This window comes from Physeter macrocephalus, chromosome 12 (assembly GCF_002837175.3).
Source record: "Physeter macrocephalus isolate SW-GA chromosome 12, ASM283717v5, whole genome shotgun sequence".
Classification (NCBI taxonomy): Eukaryota; Metazoa; Chordata; class Mammalia; order Artiodactyla; family Physeteridae; genus Physeter; species Physeter macrocephalus.
The window spans coordinates 199,307-217,746 of NC_041225.1; positions in this window are offsets into that span (position 1 = coordinate 199,307).

Below are 18,440 nucleotides of genomic sequence, written 5' to 3' on the forward strand. Positions count from 1 at the left end.
CTTTATCAAAGATAAGGTGACCATATGTGCATGGGTTTATCTCTGGGCTTTCTATCCTGTTCCATTGATCTATATTTCTGTTTTTGTGCCAGTACCATACTGTCTTGATTAATGTAGCTTTGTAGTATAGTCTGAAATCAGGGACCCTGATTCCTCGAGCTCCGTTTTTCCTTCTCAAGATTGCTTTGGCTATTCGGGGTCTTTTGTGTTTCCATACAAATTGTGAAACTTTTTATTCTAGTTCTGTGAAAAATTCCAGTGGTAGTTTGATAGGGATTGCATTAAATCTGTAGATTTCTTTGGGTAGTATAGGCATTTTCACAATGTTGATTCTTCCAATCTGAGAACATGGTATATCTCTCCATCTGTTTGTATCATCTTCAATTTCTTTCATGAGTGTCTTATAGTTTTCTGCATACAGGTCTTTTTTCTCCTTAGGTAGGTTTATTCCTAGTTATTTTATTCTTTTTGTTGCAGTGGTAAATGGGAGTGTTTCCTTAATTTCTCTTTCAGATTTTTCATCATTAGTGTATAGGAATACAATATAAATTTATTATTTTTAATAAAATGGAGGGTTATTGTCACAAATTGGTGTTGAATTTTTCAAAAGCTTCTTCAGCTATTGAGATGATCATATGGTTTTTCTCCTTCAATTTGTTAATATGGTGTGTATCACATTGATTGATTTCCATATAAGAATCATTGCATTCCTGGGATTAACCCCACTTGATCATGGTGTGCGATCCTTTTTATGTGCTGTTGGATTCTGTTTGCTAGTGTTTTGTTGAGGATTTTTGCGTCTATGTTCATCAGAGATATTGGCTTGTAGTTTTCTTTTTCTGTGACATATTTGTCTGGTTTTGGTACCAGAGGGATGGTGGCCTCATAGAATTAGTTTGGGAGTGTTCTTCTCTCTGCTGTGTTTTGGAAGAGTTTGAGAAGGATAGGTGTTAGCTCTTCTCTAAATGTTTGATAGAATTTGCCTGTGAAGTCATCTAGTCCTGGGCTTTTGTTTTTGGAAGATTTTTAATCACAGTCTCAATTTCAGTGCTTGTGATTGGTCTGTTTATATTTTCTATTTCTTCCTGGGTCACTCTCGGAAGGTTGAGCTTTTCTAAGAATTTGTTCATTTCTTCCAGGTTGTCCATTTTATTGCCATATAGTTGCTTGTAGTAATCTCTCATGATCCTTTGTATTTCTGCGGTGTCATTTGCTACTTCTCCTTTTTCATTTCTAATTCTATTGACTTGAGTCTTCCCCCTTTTTTTCTTGATGAGTCTGGCTAACTGTTTATCAATTTTTTCTTATCTTCTGAAAGAATCAGTTTTTAGTTTTATTGATCCTTGCTATCATTTCCTTTTCATTTATTTCTGATCTGATATTTATGATTTGTTTCCTTCTGCTAACTTTGGGGATTTTTTGTTCTTCCTGTAATTGCTTTAGGTGTAAGTTTATGTTGTTTATTTGAGGTGTTTCTTGTTTCTTGAGGTAGGATTGTATTGCTGTGAACTTCCCTCTTAGAACTGCTTTTGCTGCATCCCACAGGTTGTGGGTCATTGTGTTTTCACTGATTTGTTTCTAGGTATTTTTTGAATTCCCCTTTGATTTCTTCAGTTATCTGTTGGTTATTAATTGTGTATTGTTTAGCCTCTATGTGTTTGTATTTTTTACAGATTTTTTCCTGTAATTGATATCTTGTTTTATAGCATTGTGGTTGGAAAAGATACTTAATATGATTTCAATTTTCTTAAATTTACCAAGGCTTGATTTGTGACCCATGATATGACCTATCATGGAGAATGTTTCATGAGTACTTGAGAAGAAAGTGTACTCTGTTGTTTTTGGATGGAATGTCCTATAAATATCAGTTAAGTCCATCTTGTTTAATGTATCATTTAAAGCTTGTGTTTCCTTATATATTTTCATTTTTGTTGATCTGTCCATTGGTGAAAGTGAGGTGTTAAAGTTCCCTACTATTATTGTGTTACTGTCAATTTCCCCTTTTATGGCTGTTAGCATTTGCTTTATGTATTGTGGTGCTCCTATGTTGGGTGCATAAATATTTACACTTGTTACATCTTCTTCTTGGATTGATCCCTTGATCATTATGTAGTGTCCTTCTCTGTCTCTTGTAATAGTCCTTATTTTAAAGCCTATTTTGTCTGATATGAGAATTGCTACTCCAGCTTTCCTTTGATTTCCATTTACACAGAATATCTTTTTCCATCCTTCACTTTCAGTCTGTATGTGTCCCTAGGTCTGAAGTGGGTCTCTTGTGGAAAGCATATATACGGGTCTTGTTTTTGTATCCATTCAGCCAGTTTATGTCTTTTGGTTGGAGCATTTATTTCATTTACATTTAAGGTAGTTATCGATATGTAAGTTCCTATGTAATATCTCTTCTAGTATTGATCCCTTTATCATTATATAATGCTCTTCTTTGTTTTTTGTTATTGCCTTGTTTCAAAGTCTATTTTGTCTGATGTATCACTACCCCTGCTTTCTTGTCATTTCCATTTGCATGAAATATGTTTTTCCATCCACTCACTTTCATTCTGTTTGTGTTTAGCTCTGAAGTGAGTCTCATAGGCAGCATATAGAAGGGTCTTTTTTTCCAATCTGCCATCCTATGTCTTTTGATTGGAGCATTTAGTCCATTGACATTTAAAGTAATTATTAATAGGTTTGTACTTATTCCCATTTTATTACTTGTCTGACAGTTGTTTTTATATTCCTTCTCTGTTCATTTCTTCTTTTTTTTTCTTCTGTTGTGGTTTGATAATTTTCTCTAGTGGTATGCTTTGTTCCTTTATTTTTAATTTTTTGTGTATCTATTGTAGGTTTTAGATTTGTGGTTACTGTGGGGTTCATATATGTTGGCCTATAACTATATCTACTTGCTTTAAAGTAATATTCATTTAAGTTTAAACATATTTTTAAAAATCTCCGTTTTTTCTTCCCCTCCCCCACATTTTGTGTTTTTCATGTCATATTTTCATGGTTATCCCTTAACAGTTTATTGTAGTTATAGTTGCTTTTACAATTTTTGGTCTTCTAATCTTTGTACTGGCTTATTTAAGTGGTTGCTCCTCTGTCCTTACTGTATATTTGCCTTTCTTATTGGGATTTTCCCTTTCTTATAGATTCTGACTTCTTTTCCACTTAGAGAAGAACCTTTAATATTTGTTTTAGGGTAGGTTTGGTATTGATGAACTCTTTTAGTTTTTGCTTGTCTGAGAAGTTCTTTATCTCTCCTTCTATTCTAAATGGTAATATTGCTGGGTAGAGTATCCTAGGTTGCAGGTTTTTCCCTTTCCACCCTTTGAATATATTATGTGACTTCCTTCTGGCCTGCAAAGTTTCTGCAGGCAAGTCAGCCTTATTGGAGGTCCCTTGTGTATGACTCTCTCTTTTTCTGTTGCTGCCTTTGGAATTCTCTCTTTATCTTTTTCCATTTTAATTATGATATGCCTTGGTTTGGGTCCTTTTGTGCTCATCTTGGTTGTGACCCACTGTGATTCCTGTGCCTGAATATCTGTTTACTTCTTTAGGTTTGGGAATTTTTCATCTATAATCATCTCAAATACATTTTGACCCCCTTCTCTCTCACCTTTCCTTCTGGGACCCATATAATATGAATGGTGGAATGCTTAATGTTATCCCAGAAATCTCTAAAATTGCTTTTATTTTTAAAAATTTATTGTTCTTTTTGCTGTTCTGATTGGATGAGTTCTATTATTTCTATCTACTAGATCAATTATGCATTCGTCTGTATCACTTAGTCTTCTATTCATTCCTTATAGTGTGTGTGTGTGTTTAAATTTCAGCTATTGAATTCCCCATTTCTGACTGGGTCTTTAAAAAATATTTTCTTGTTCCTTGTTAAAATGTTCACTGTGTACATCAATTCTTTTCTCTAATTTAGTTAATATTTTTATTACCAATGTTTTGAATTCTTTGCCTAGTAAATTGTTTATTTCTGTTTTATTTTTTCAGGGGTTTTCTCTTGTTCTTTCAATTGAGAGTAATTCCACTGCCTTTTCATTTTGCTTAACTCTCTCTGCCTCTATGAATTTATGTGAAACAGTTACCTATTGTGGTCTCAAAGGGGTGTTCATATGTGGGAACATGCCTGTAGTCTGCTACATGTGCCCAATGTCTTTAGGGGAGAGCTAGGTTTGATGTGGACCCAAGACACGTCTTCAGGGTGTGATGGCAGCAGTTGGTAGGGGGTGGGGCTGGAGATGGAAGGGCTAGAGCTGGCATCAAGTGTGAGTGCGACTTCCCTTCAGCTCGCAACCATTACCACTCTATCAGGGGAGTGGGATCTGATTCCAATTTGCTGGAACAGAAGCCCTGAGGGTTAGGTTGACCTGGCTCCATTCCCTTTAAGTGTGTGTTTTTTACCTTTCCCTGCATCAGGACCCTTGCCCAAAAGAAGGGAGTGCTGAAGCAAGTGAGGTCTGTGTGCTGATAGAGGTTTGATGTGCTGCCTGTGTAGGTGCCCATGGCTCTGCTCAGATGCAGCCTTTGGAGCAATTCCTATTTGTCCCTCACAGTGATCACTGCCCCTAGCCTCTGCCACCCCTACCCTGTTGTGGAACAACTCTGTAGGGCTGGAAGGGTCCATGTGGACTCTCAGCAGGTAATGGAGGGTGAGTGGCTACCATCAGAGATTGGGCTGCTTGAATAAGCACCAACAATGGCTACTGCACCCTGCCCAGGCTCTGCCCTGGGACCAGGTCTTCTGTGCATCCCATGGTCTTTTCCTGGTTGTGGCTGCCCCAGATCCAGTGCCACATTGTGATGTGTAGTCAGTGGGGCTGGCACATTTGTTCAGCTTGGGCTGGGGTGCATGGCAAGATCGTCATGGGAAACCTGGCAGCCGCTAGAGCAGACCTCTTCCTGCCCTGCCTCAGGAGCTAGCCAGTGAGTGAGCACTCCTTATGAGCTGAGTCCAGGCTTCCCACAGCCCTTCTGTTTGTCCCAGTGGTCCTCCAACCAGCCAAGTGTGTTTGTCTCCCCTATGTAGGACCCAGGACTGGGGAGCTCAGTCTGGCTTGAGCCACTCACTCCCCAGTCTGTGTGTGTAATCTCCCTTTTCCTCTGAGTCCCTTCCCAGGGGCACAGGTCCTGACCTGATCACTTTTCTTCCCTTCCTACTTGATTTCATGTGTATCTTTCTTATTGCTTTGTTTGTAAGAGTTCTTCTGACATTTTCTAGTTAGTTTTCAGCGAGAATTATTCCACGTGTAGATGTATTTTTGATGTGTTTGTGGGAGGAGGTGAGCTCCCCATCCTTTTTCTTTACCACCTTGATCCTTCCTAGAAATAAGAGTATATAGGTGCTAACACTATGCCAGGGCTAGAGGAGGTGTGGCTATTATTTTAACAAATTCAATATTTCCTAAAAGCTTAGCTAAATACTTTTTTTCTTCAAAAAACCGTCTAAGTTCCTCCATACCTTTTAACACATGGTCTTTCTCATGAATAATTGAAAGCCTGTAAGTTAGGGTAAAAAACAAAACAAAACACAACAAACCTCCCTTGTGGAGCTTTGAAGAGTAAAACAAGTGGAAGGAAAATCATTTGTGTTGATTGGATTTTGATTCCAAGAATGTGATACCCTAGAAGTTTGGACCCACGCTGGTATTGCAGTTATGGATTTTGAATATTTATTGATTTTAACCTGTCTAATCATCTTTTCATCATGTTTTCCTGTTTTCAGAAAACTTTGTATATCAAAAAATTTACTGAACTACCCATGAGCTATTCAAATAGCTTAGATATGCAAGTACCTATTGTTACCAAGGAAAACTGCTCTATTTCTCTCTTAGCTCCATGAATTTATTTAATACTTGCTTGTCAAACCTGATGGGATTTCACAGCCCCAATTCCTGTCTGCTAGCCTAAGGCTGACAATTTCCATTTTCACAAATATTTTGTAGTGATAGAAATAAGAACTCTTTATGATTTCAACCTAAGTAGTTTCCTCTCCACCTTTTGGAGATGCTCATCTTTAGTAAAAATAAGGCAAACGTAGTTCTCACCCATTCCCAGGACATAGGACTGTGAAGTTGGACCTGCTGACTTGGTCCAGCTTTGTTCAACACATGCAGAATAACTTTTTTTTCCCCCCTCACCAGAACCCTATGCTTGACGGCAGCCAGGATTCCTTATAAATTTCCCCCCCCTCCTCACCAGAACCCTATGCTTGACGGCAGCCAGGATTCCTTATTGCATTCAGTGTGAATGTCATTGAACTCTGATCATTCAGTGGTGGTGATTCTGAAGTTTCATATCCTAATTCATCTCCTGAAATTCATCTTTCTAATTTCTGCTGTTCTGAATCTGAGCAGAGTTATGATGAGTTTAGTGTTCATCAATTAATGTCAAAACTCAATGTAACACCTTCAGAACTAACTTTGACAACCACTAGAATACAAAATGAATTCACTAATGATCAGTTCTTGAGCAGAAAACATCTCAGAAATTTGTGATGATGAAACATTTAAGCTCAGTTCAAAAAATATGCATGGGTTTTTAAAATGGGGATTAAAAATTTTGAACACAGAATGAAATGAGGGCACAAAGAACAGTCAGATGGTTCAAAGACTCTAAAACTAATTTTTTTTCAAATTTAGAACTTTTCTATTCTTTTGATTAACTTCAGTTTACTCTGGTACTTGTTAGAGAGAAAAACTCAGTGGCCTCTCTGAAATTTCAACTCTCCCTGAAGTCATAGTTTGTTAGTAGGTTTATGGTTATGATAGAAAACATAGGTATTTCTATTACTTGTAAGTGCTTCAAATCAATTCCATACTGATGATTTTCAGTGGAATGGGCTTACTTTCTTCTGGGGACAAAGCAATACTACACATACATTCCCATGAACATTCCCATGTGCTCCATTCCTTCTTTATTACACCCATGTCATGAACTGATAGGGTCTTGCAACTACCAGTTTGGGCCCAATCCACTCAAGGGAGGTTTTCAGTGCTCCCATATTGAGTGTTTATGTCTCAACTTCAAGCAGGACTGTATAGTTCTTTGTCTCTTCTACAGGGGAAGTGGAAAATCCTTTTTTTGTCGAAGGGGTATGAAAAGTCTTTACTTTTTATTTTGATACACAGGTGCATGTGTTACAGTTGTGTTTTAGAGCCTGCATATGTACAATTTTAGTAGATACTGCCAACTGTTTTTAAAATTGTTTTTCCAATAAATTCCCCAAATGTCAGTATATGTAAATCCTTATCAACATTATCTTCAAAGCTCTCATCAATTATTTCACCATGTGCAGCTGGCTCGTTGGAATCCCAAGTGAGTGCACAATCCTTAGGGTGCTTTAGGAAGCCCATTGTGATCTGACCTCTGCCTGTCGTTGCAGTCTGTCCTCGTAATGAACCCTAGACATTACGATCAGCGTCAGCTTTTGAGCAATCTGTTTCCTCTTTCACACTTCCAGTCTTCACACAGCGTTCGCTTTGTGTGGATTTCCCTTTCCCTCCTTGTCATCCTAAAAGATTCCTTCTCAGTGTTAGGTCAAGTTCTTTCTCCTCTGTGCTCTTGTAGAACTTCATTCTCTCTTACAGCATTTATCATACTTGTTAAAAGTTGTTTCTTCATCGGACTCTTGAACCTTTATCTTCAGCACCTAGGAATGAATCCAGTGCATATTGAGATCTCAAATGTTTGTTTGTTAAATGAGTGAATGAACTGATGAATGTATGACTGAGAACTGGCATTACACAATCCTTGCCTTTTCCCCCATTTTATTTATAGTCTTACCATGGAAAATTGGGTTCTAATGAAGCTAATTTCACAGAGTCCTAAGACAGGAAGAGAACTTAAAGTTTCACAAATTATTTCATGTCTCCAAATGCCAGCAGAGTCTATTTACTATCTCAGATAGAGATAGTCATATGTGCTAAGTTGGGTAGCTAGTTGGTATGGAATTTGATTTTGGATTACCTTGAAGCTTCTTCTGTTCTTCTCTCCCTACTTTCCTCTCCAACAACAAATACCTAAAGTATCTCTACCTACAGGCAAAATTAACATACAGATATATTCACTATTTTACCAAGATGTGTTGCATGGAATGTGTCCCATAAGGTGTTTCCTGAGTAACAGACTCTATGGGCAAACTAACTTTGTGGGTTATGCCTGATTGTACCAGCCTTTGTTAGTTCAGGTCTTCCAGGAAGCAAATGCCAAAATGGGATTAGATGCACATGAGATTTATTAGGGAAATACCTAAAGAATGAAGGGGAAGAAACAGGCACAGGCAGAGAAGCAAAGGTAGAAAAAAAGGAGGATTGAATAGGAAGAATCTTAGATTACAGTGCAGTGCTAAGGAAGTTTCACTGAGGTTGGGCACACCAGAGCTTAGCCACTTGTTAGAAAAGTCTTACGTCTCACAGGAATGGGCTTGCACGGGTACACACACTGTGCACTGCCAGGGAGAAATTGTGGTCTCAGCACAAATGCAATGGTGGACCCAGAGGGCTGGCAGCTGGGGCTGTGAGTCAACTTTTGCTCTCTGCAGCAGGAGATCTGAGAGGCACATTTTCATGGCTGTCTCAGAGGCTCTATTCTAAAGGTAATTTTTATGTAGCATTCATGACATACCTATGAAAGTGGTAAGTTCTACTAATATCTGCATTTTACAAGGCATAGGCAGGTTAAGTAACCTGCCCCAAACCGAAGTAATGGATCTGGGATTGGAAACTAATGAATCTGGCCCCAGAGACTGTGATCTTAACCACTGCATTATATTGTCTCACAGTATCCCCTTTTGGAGAATCATAACGTAACTTCCCAATACTCCATTCCATCCTATTGCTTTATCAACTTCTTATTTCACAATATGCATAACTATGATCAAGGCTTTGAGAATTCTCCAGTAAAAAGAAATGTTTGTTTAGCCCAGTGCTTTCCAAATTTATTTACCTATGGAACCCATAGTTGATAGTACTAGTGTTCTCTAGAACACATTTGGGAAAATACACTATTTTAAATGAGTAGCAACAAATTCTTTCCAAGGAGCAAGGTTCTATGGGAATCGAAGGAGACACTGTGAAGGCTGAGCTCCGAGGTGGGTAGAGATAAGTTGTTATAAATGTAAAGGGAGCAGAAGATTGAGATTCATCAAAACAGAGCTTAAGCTTCAGTTCCACCATTTCTGGTGAGGTGGCTTGCTTTGATAACCACTTATCCTCAGTGTTTTAGCTGTCAATCATTGATAATAGTGCCCATTTGCCAATGTTATTCAAATTAAGTATGAATTTATATAAAGGTGCTTATCCCAGTGCCTGGCATAAAGCAGCTGTGGTCAAATATCAATTTTCTTCCTTGATTTTCCCTCAAAGAAAGAATAAATGCATTTAATTTACCCCTTAGCTGAGGGTTAGTTCTCTCAGTGAAAATTGTGTCTGCCTGACTAATGTGCAATGACTCTTTGCTTCAGGATATTCACTAAAAAAATTAATTGGACACAGAAGTTTTCTGTTGAGAAAGGAATTAGGTAAAAATAGTGTTGTGGATTTGAGGGAATATCCATATATGGACTTTGATTAAAATCTAAGAGCATCTGTCTTTAACATATCTCTTGGAGGACAAGAAAGCTTAGAAGATTAGTTGTATCCCCCCTTGCTCTCCTCAGATTATAAAGATAAAAGTTGAATACCCAGGAATGAAAGTAGTAAAGGTAGAAGAACTATGGGCTCAGGAGAGGAGATGGGCAGAGACAGGCTGCTGTATTCCCTTTATTCCCTGGGAAGGAAGTCCTCAGCTGGTCCCTGTACTAATTGCCCCGATGCTCCTCTCCCTTCTCCCTGCTCTGAGACTCATTGCGCAGCTCCGACCAATCCCAGATCCTTAATTTGGTTTGGGGCAAGTTACTTAACCTGCCTATGCCTTGTAAAATGCAGATATTAGTAGAACTTACCACTTTCATAGGTATGTCATTAATGCTACAAAAAAATTACCTTTAGAATAGAGCCTGTGAGACAGCTCCGACCAATGGGCTTTACAATTCTGGGCTATGGTTGGGGATGGTCAGTTAACAGGACCTGAGAATTAGGACTTTCTACACGGAGGGGATATAGCACTGGAGACATGATCATTTGCCACTCTGCTTGTTTTTCTGTAATCCCAATGATATAATATAGTGCATTACCCCTTTACTTTCCTCATGCAGATTTTACTTCCTTCTCCCTCCTGGGCTCGTGATGGATTCTCTGGGAAGACTTTTCCTCCTCTGGTCCTTCCTTTCTCATTCAACCTTCTACATTTTGCTTCAACTTTTTTTTTTTTTGGTCCCTTGTTGGCTCCATTCTTTGTTCTGACCCCTCCTCTTTGTCCCTTCTTCATTCTCTGCACAAGTTATTTATATGACAGTTTCACCTTCTTTCCCCTTCTAGGATTTGGCTCTTTCCCAGGTTTCTTTCTGTTACACCTGTGCTGCTATTTGAGCATCTGTAGTCTTTAAGGGCTGGTCAGAGGCAGAGATGCTCCCTGCCAAAAGGCAAGGGGTGATTTGTTCTGAATTAGCAGTCTGTAACTGACTCTGACCTTTATACCTTTTCTGGTACAGAGACAGATACAGTGCAGGATAATATGTGGGCTACTAGGAGAATTGTATGACCAATCCCTTCCTTCCAAGTTAAAGAGATGAGATTTTATTTTGAGCCTGCAGACTCTCTCCTTTGATTAAAAATCTTTTATTTTTTCAGAAATAGCAGGTTTACCTTTGTTCCCCTTTTTGTACTGAAACCCCACTGATCTTTCAAGGCTCAATACCCATGCTGCACCATCTGGGAGCATGAATTTCCCTGATATCCCTGTCAGAGGAAATTACTCCCTCCTCTCTGTTCTCAGGAAACCTTGTTTTGGCCTCCCTAATGGCCCTCTGCCTAAGTTAGTTTGCACGTCAGGTAGTTTTCGTGTCATTCTCCTCTGCTAAACTGTCAGCTCCTTAGGGACACCTTCTTCAAATTTGTAGGACGAGGGAGTCTCAGCCAGATATTTTGGAAAGAGCAATGATTCTCAAGCTTTAGTGGCTGAGATATGAAATGTACCAATGGACAATGGCCAGTCTATATAGGACAATAAAACCTGACCCACACCTCTATAGCGACCAGCCTGGGAAGCCAGCCAATCAGCCCAGAACAGTTATAATTTGGTCAATAACTGCCAGCTTCACTAATTTTTGCCCCCACCTCCAACCCAGGACCAACCAGAGAAAGTGAAATATGTTCGCAAACTAATCACATAGGATGCCCCACTTCTAGTTAGCCTCATCCAGCTTTCCCGCATCAATAACCTCCAATCAAGATATATCTTAAGCTTTCCCTTTTTTTCCACTGTAAATCTTTGCCAGTTCCCTGACTGCCTTAGAGTCAAATGTAAGTGATGGTAGCTGATTTCCTTGCTATAGCAAGCTCTAAACATTAAACCTCTGCGTGTTTTCATTTCGATGGTCTTCATGTATTTCTACACAGAGTAAGAATCATGCAGAGAGCTTGTTAGTTGAATTGTCAAGATTCTAATTCAATAGCTAAGGAGTGGGGCCTGAGATTCTGCATTTTTAGTGAGCCACAGGTGATCTTGAGTAGCACAGAATGAGAGAGCGTGTTCAGGTAATTATCAGATATTAATCTATGTTGTCCCCACCAAATTTCTTTTCCCTTTCTCTTGCTGCATTCACACAGGGAAACTTTCCTGAGTTCAGTATCTCAGGGGAGAAATGAAGCAAGCAGGAAGGAAATACTCAGGGACTTTACTTCTGTGTTGTTGTTTTTTTTTTCCCACAAAAATTCATATTTTTAGTGGTTCTTAACCTGGGGTTATTTTTCTCCCAGCAGGAAACATTTTACATTTCAGATTGTCACAACTAAGAGATATTTACTGGGTGTGTGTAGATGTTGCTAACATCTGTGGCAGAGGAAATCTTTTCCTTTCTTCTGTTCTGGTTTCTTTGACGGATCTAATTAAATTGCCATGAGATAAATTAACAGGAGAAAAACAAACTTAATTTTTTTTATGTACAGGAGTTCATAAAAGTATGACTCAAAGAAGTGACCAAAGCAGGCAGCTTTTCTACTTTTTAGACAAAGAAACAATAAATTTGTGAAGAATTGCTAAAGAAGATTGGGCTTGGGGTAGTAAATTAGTGAAGAAGTTACAAGGTTTGTTTACACAGCCTTCTTGGCCCTAAACTCCCTATCTCTGGTGATAAGGTCGTCTCTTTGCCTGATGGTACATGGAGGATACCTTTCACATGGGGAATTTATTTCCTCCTTCTCAGGGGGTGAAGAAGAGTCAGAGTGTCCTTCTTGCACTGGCTGTTTCTTAAGTAACTTTAATTCAAAATAACCAATGTACCAGAATGACACACTTTGGGGTGACATATTCTGCTCTCCTTCATATCCTAGAATCCAAAGGACAAGCCCCCACTACAAAGAATTATCTGATTCAGAGTGTTAATGGTGCCAAGGTTTCGAAACCTTGATATAGAAGAGGCACAGAGAGAATGTTTGAAAGCAGCAAGGGCTTTCCCCATCTCCTAAGATTTCCTGGGTTGGGGGATGTAGAGTAGAGACACAGGGAAAGAGATAAGAGCACAGACATGTGTGCGGCATGGCCCATATAGAGGGGCCTTGTACCATGTTCCCTCTATAGACCTGTGGGGAGACAGAAGGACTTAGAGGAGGAGGGTTACAAGTTGAATCTGGATCAATAGGGACAGTTGGATAGCCTCACTGTCCATACCCAGTCCAAAGCTGCAGTTATCCCTTAGCATGGAAATGAGAGAGAAGAAGTTGCTTCAGGATGAACATGCCAGGTGAGAGGGAGAAGGGATACCTCAGGGGTAAACAATGGACAAATGACAGGACCAAATGGGAGGGCTTTTGGAAAACAAATGGCATAGAAAATCAGAAATGGCTCCCTCTCTGTGCCTTATACTTTGAAAGCAGCTGAAACTTAGATGCAGCCCTAGGAAAAGTGGACCTGAATGGTCTGAGATTAATTTTCCAGTATAATAAGAGGCTGTGGGAAAATAAATCTTCCTGTATTTTTTGTTGTTCATGGTTAATCTGTTCTGCTCCAGAAACCTTGTGTGTGTATTCAGGGTAATATTAATAAGTATGCATTTTAAAAACTTAACAGAATCCAAAAGAAAAAAAAAAACAAACTGAGTTAAGAGAAACAGAATAGTTCCTACATAGCTGAGTTTTGGTCTGAACTCCTAATAATCAAAATTATCTACCCCACGGTTCATCATGGACATTAAGAATTGAAGCCGTGCCTTATTGTCTATATTAATATGACTTTGTGCTTTTCCTCTGTCTTCAGTAGTATAACTTTACTACTCAGGCAAATGGCCTGATTATTCATTATAGGAAGTTCCCAAAAGACCCATCAACTCTTCAGTGGAAAACATCAACAGACAGTTTAAGGCTTATGATTTTTAAATCCTTCTCCTAAAAATCCTTATCTTACTCTTTCCACCAATCCTGGACTATTGTATTATAATCCTTAACAATTCTAATCAAACCCCCAAAATTGCCCCCTCAACCCCCCTGGAAAGATATGCCTTAAATAAAACTTCCAAATCTCAGTACATTCTGACCTTACCTTTCCCCTTCTCAAATGTTGCCAGAGCAGTGCTAGGTGGTTTTCTCCCTGAACTGTGGTAAGCAATATACTCATATTTGTCTCTCAACAGGTTGTGTTGGACATATTTGGGAAGCTAAATTTCCATGCTTGGCAATCACAGTAACAACAATCAAGGGATGCTACCTTTGTTCCAAATGTTTCCCTTTTCCTGGACCTCCTTGTGTCCTCAGTCCTCCTGATTTCATACATCAGTGGCCCCCAACCTTTTTGGCACCAGGGACCAGTTTTGTGGAAGACCATTTTTCCAGGGATGGGGGATGGGGCGTGTTGGTTCAGGCAGTAATGCCAGCGATGCGGAGCGGCAGATGAAGCTTCCCTAGCTCGCCCACCCCTCACCTCCTGCTGTGCAGCCCTGTTCCTAGCAGGCCATGGACTGGTACCAGTCTGCGGCCCGGGGGTTGGGGAACCCTGGCATACATCATCCCCAATACACAACCGTATGCTTGCATGGGTGCAACTTGTTCATTGTTCTTTTGGTGATTGCAAAAGGGGTCCAAGTTGTGTCTAGAGGCAAGGAGGCAATGACCAGCAGAAGTAAGCAGTTTGGTTCACAGGACTCTTATCTGGCTGGATGCTTCTGGGGTTTGTGTACACCTGGGTAGGTTGATTATTGATGGGGGAATATAATTAACAACAGAATTTTCTCCCAACCCGGATAAGCTCTCCACAAAGGTACTAGAGAAATAAAATGGTTTTATTATTGAATAATTGTTAAGCCAGAATGTGATGTGCAACACAGGCAATATGCTAACAGAGTGCAAAGACAGAAAGGAACCTCACCCCCCTATATCGTCAACAGACACAACCCATTCCATACATGCTCTCAATAACTAGTCCTCAAGAGGACTTGACAGCACCCTTGGTCACACACAGTTCATTCTAACTTCTGGTAATCAGGGTGATCATCTGTGTTAACTAATTGGCTCTATACAAAAGAAAAACAATTTCTCATATCTTTATGACAAGAGGTAGTTTTGCAAATTTGGGGGAAGATACTCACCAAAGTTAGACTATTAGTCTTCCACAGAAATAGGAGTGCTATCTCCCTTGATGTTAGCATTTCAAAAAGATGGCTCCCAGGTCCTTGAAAAAGACATTCCTGAGTCATACACCTGACAAAAAGCCTATCTAGTTTTCAAAAAGATTTGTATAGATTTCAAAGTGAGAATAAAGTACTTACCATTTTAAGTTTTCTAAAGTCAATTCTCTAAGAAAAAGGAGGGGAGGGGAATCTCTTCCCTTATTTTAAACAGGAAGAATTAAGCCTCTTATTTAAAAATTTTATTTCACCTTACATTATGCAGGGATCTGACTGAAATAATCAGTTCTGCCACGGTGGTTATTTCATCTGTGAGAGGTAAAATTTGTACCTCAGTGGAACACTATGTACTTTCTAGAGTACATTGTGAGGGTTATCTAATTCTAGACTTCCACTGTCTTTGTGCTATTTTGCCACTCTATAAATTGCAGATAACTGACAGCAATGCAAAATAATTCCTGTTCATAGACATGCAAATTCTGTCCTATCCAGTAGAAGTTCAACTGACTATCCTCCTCCACCATGGATGAGGCCAGTTTTGTCTCCATTTGCACATTCATTTTAATATTTCCTACCTATAGATGTATCTCTTCTTTGTCTTCTCTTTTTTTTTTTTTTTTTCTTCCGGTATGCGGGCCTCTCACTGCTGCGGCCTCTCCCGTTGCGGACGCACAGGCTCCGGACGCACAGGCTGAGCGGCCATGGCTTACGGGCCCAGCCGCTCCGCGGCATGTGGGATCTTCCCGGACCGGGGCACGAACCCATGTCCCCTGCATCAGCAGGCGGACTCTCAACCACTGCGCCACCAGGGAAGCCCTGTCTTCTCATTTTGAACCAATTTTCCCATCTTACTTGTTCTCTCACTGAGTAATGAGCTAAATAAAATCTTTAACATATGTTTATTTTATATCTGTACAAAAGTCATGGTTTTACCATTTTTTTGAAAATTACCCTTTAACACCTGGCACAGATCCAGTTTTACCAGCATTCCCAAATTCCGTTCTTAGCTCTAAACTTGGCTGTATGACTTTGGCGAGATCCTTATTAATAACTTATTAAATTTTTAGGTGCTAGTTAGGAAAAAATAGTAAAAATGGACACTGAACAGGAGTGGAACCTGGTCAGAATGCCTCTGACAGCTCCATAGATATCTACTGTGTAATCTGGTTCATTCAGTTAGGAGAGTGGGATTAATTTTGTTCACCTTTTTTTCATCAGTAGTTCTTTGTATCCTTTGTACTTGATGTTGAGCCTTTTATTTATATAGTGCACTTTATTCTGATACTCAGGGGGAAGGTGACATTTGTTCGTCTTCTTGCTATATAATGTTATGGGTTGTTTGCTTTTTACTGTTCTCAGAATGGCATCAGGATTTATGGTACAATTCTTCTGGTCCCATGAACTTCATATCTCCATCCTTGGCACTTCTCCAATGTCTGGAGCTTCTGAGGGAGGCAAATAATAATAATGACAATAATGATTTGCCCAGGTATTGTAGATGATGCACTTGATGTGGGAAATTTTTTCTAATACCTGCAGAGGAGAGGCATTTGATCTGAAGCATGAGATGTGATAAACTCACCAGTGTCGAAACTGAGAAGAAATTTTAAATTATTTTCTATTATTATAGTTCTGGCGTTAAACATGTAGTTGACTCCTACCTTGTCATTTACTAGCTACATTGCCTTAGGTAAAGTGAGTTAATCTCTCTACGCATCAGTTTACCCTTTTGTTAAATGGGTATAGGGATAGTATCTACCTCCAAAGCCCTTGCTCATGATCTCTGTCTGTCAGCAATGTTCTTCCTTCTTCTAGCTGCCAAATGGAAACCTTTCAGATGTCAGCTCAAATAACAATTTTCTCAGGGAGGGTTTCCATTCTCTCTCTTCCGGTTACACTCTCCCAGAGCATTTTATAATTTAAAAAAAATCACATAGTTCACAATTTATAATCATATATGGATGAGTGTGTTTATTCTATTTCTGCCTCCTCTTCTAGGGTGTGGGGTCCATGAGTGTGTAGGTGGGGTAAGATTGTATCTCTCTATGCCCAATACCTCATACTGTGCCAGGCAAGAAATCAGTGCTCGATAAATAGATAAATATTTTTAAAGTTTTGTTTTTTTGGCCACGAGGCATGTGGGATCTTAGCTCACCTACCAGGGATGGAACCCACATCCCCTGCATTGGGAGGTGAAGTCTTAACCACTGGACTGCCAGGGAAGTCCTCAATAAATATTTGTTGATTGAATAAATGAAATATTTGAAATGGTACCCTAAACAGAGAGGCACTTAATAAATGTTACTTGCCCTTTTTGTTGCATTCAAAAGAGGAAATTCAGGACATTTAAAAGGCAGTAGATTGAAAATGGCCTCTTTTGGATATTCACATAAACTAAGAACATCTTTCAGCATAACCTTTTTCTACGTAATATATATTCTCTATTTACCACTATTTAAAAATAATATCTCACCCCACAAAGCTCTGAAATGCGAGTCAAATGCTTGACTTCTTATATCATATTCTATACACAGAACATATTGTGTGCTGATGGTATTTCCTTGATCATCAAATTAATTTTTCTTTAAACTTTTATTTATTAATTATTTTTAAACATCTTTATTGGAGTATAATTGTTTTACATTGTTGTCTCTGTTTCTGCTGAATAACAACGTGAATCAGCTATACATATACATATATCCCCATATCCCCTCCCTCTAGAGCCTACCCTCCCACCCTCCCTATCCCACCCTTCTAGGTGGTCACAAACATCAAGCTAATCTCCCTGTGCTATACACCTGCTTCCCACTAGCTATCTGTTTTACATTTGGTAGTGTATATATGTCAATGCCACTCTCTCACTTCGTCCCAGCTTACACTTCCCCATCCCCATGTCCTCAAGTCCATTATTTATGTCTGCATCTTTATTCCTGTCCTGCCCCTACGTTCTTCAGAACCTTTTTTTTTTTTTAGATTCCATATATATTTGTTAGCATATGGTATTTGTTTTCCTCTTTCTGACGTACTTCACTCTGTATGACAGATTCTAGGTCCATCCACGTCACTACAAATAACTGAATTTCAATTCTGTTTATGGCAGAGTAATAATCCATTGTATATATGTGCCACATCTTCTTTATCCATTCACCTGTCGATGGACACTTAGGTTGCTTCCATGTCCTGGGTATTATAAATAGTGCTGTAATGAACACTGTGGTATATGTCGCTTTTTCAATTATGATTTTCTCAGGGTATATGCCCAGTAGTGGGAATGCTGGGTCATATGGCAGATAGAGTATTCTGCCTATGTTTTCCTCTAAGAGTTTTATAGTGTCTGGCCTAATATTTAGGTCTTTAATCCATTTGGAGTTTATTTTTGCGTGTGGTGTTAGTGAGTGTTCTAATTTCATTCTTGTACATGTAGCTGTCCAGTTTTCCCATCACCACTTATTGAAGAGCCTGTCTTTTCTCCACTGTATATTATTGCCTCCTTTATCAAAAATAAGGTGACCATATGTGTGTGGGTTTATCTCTGGGCTTTCTATCCTGTTGCATTGATCTATATTTCTGTTTTTCTGCCAGTACCATACTCTCTTGATTAATGTGGCTTTGTAGTATAATCTGAAGTCTGGGAGCCTGATTCCTCCAGCTCCGTTTTTCTTTCTCAATATTGCTTTGGCTATTCGGGGTCTTGTGTGTTTCCATACAAATTGTGAAGTTT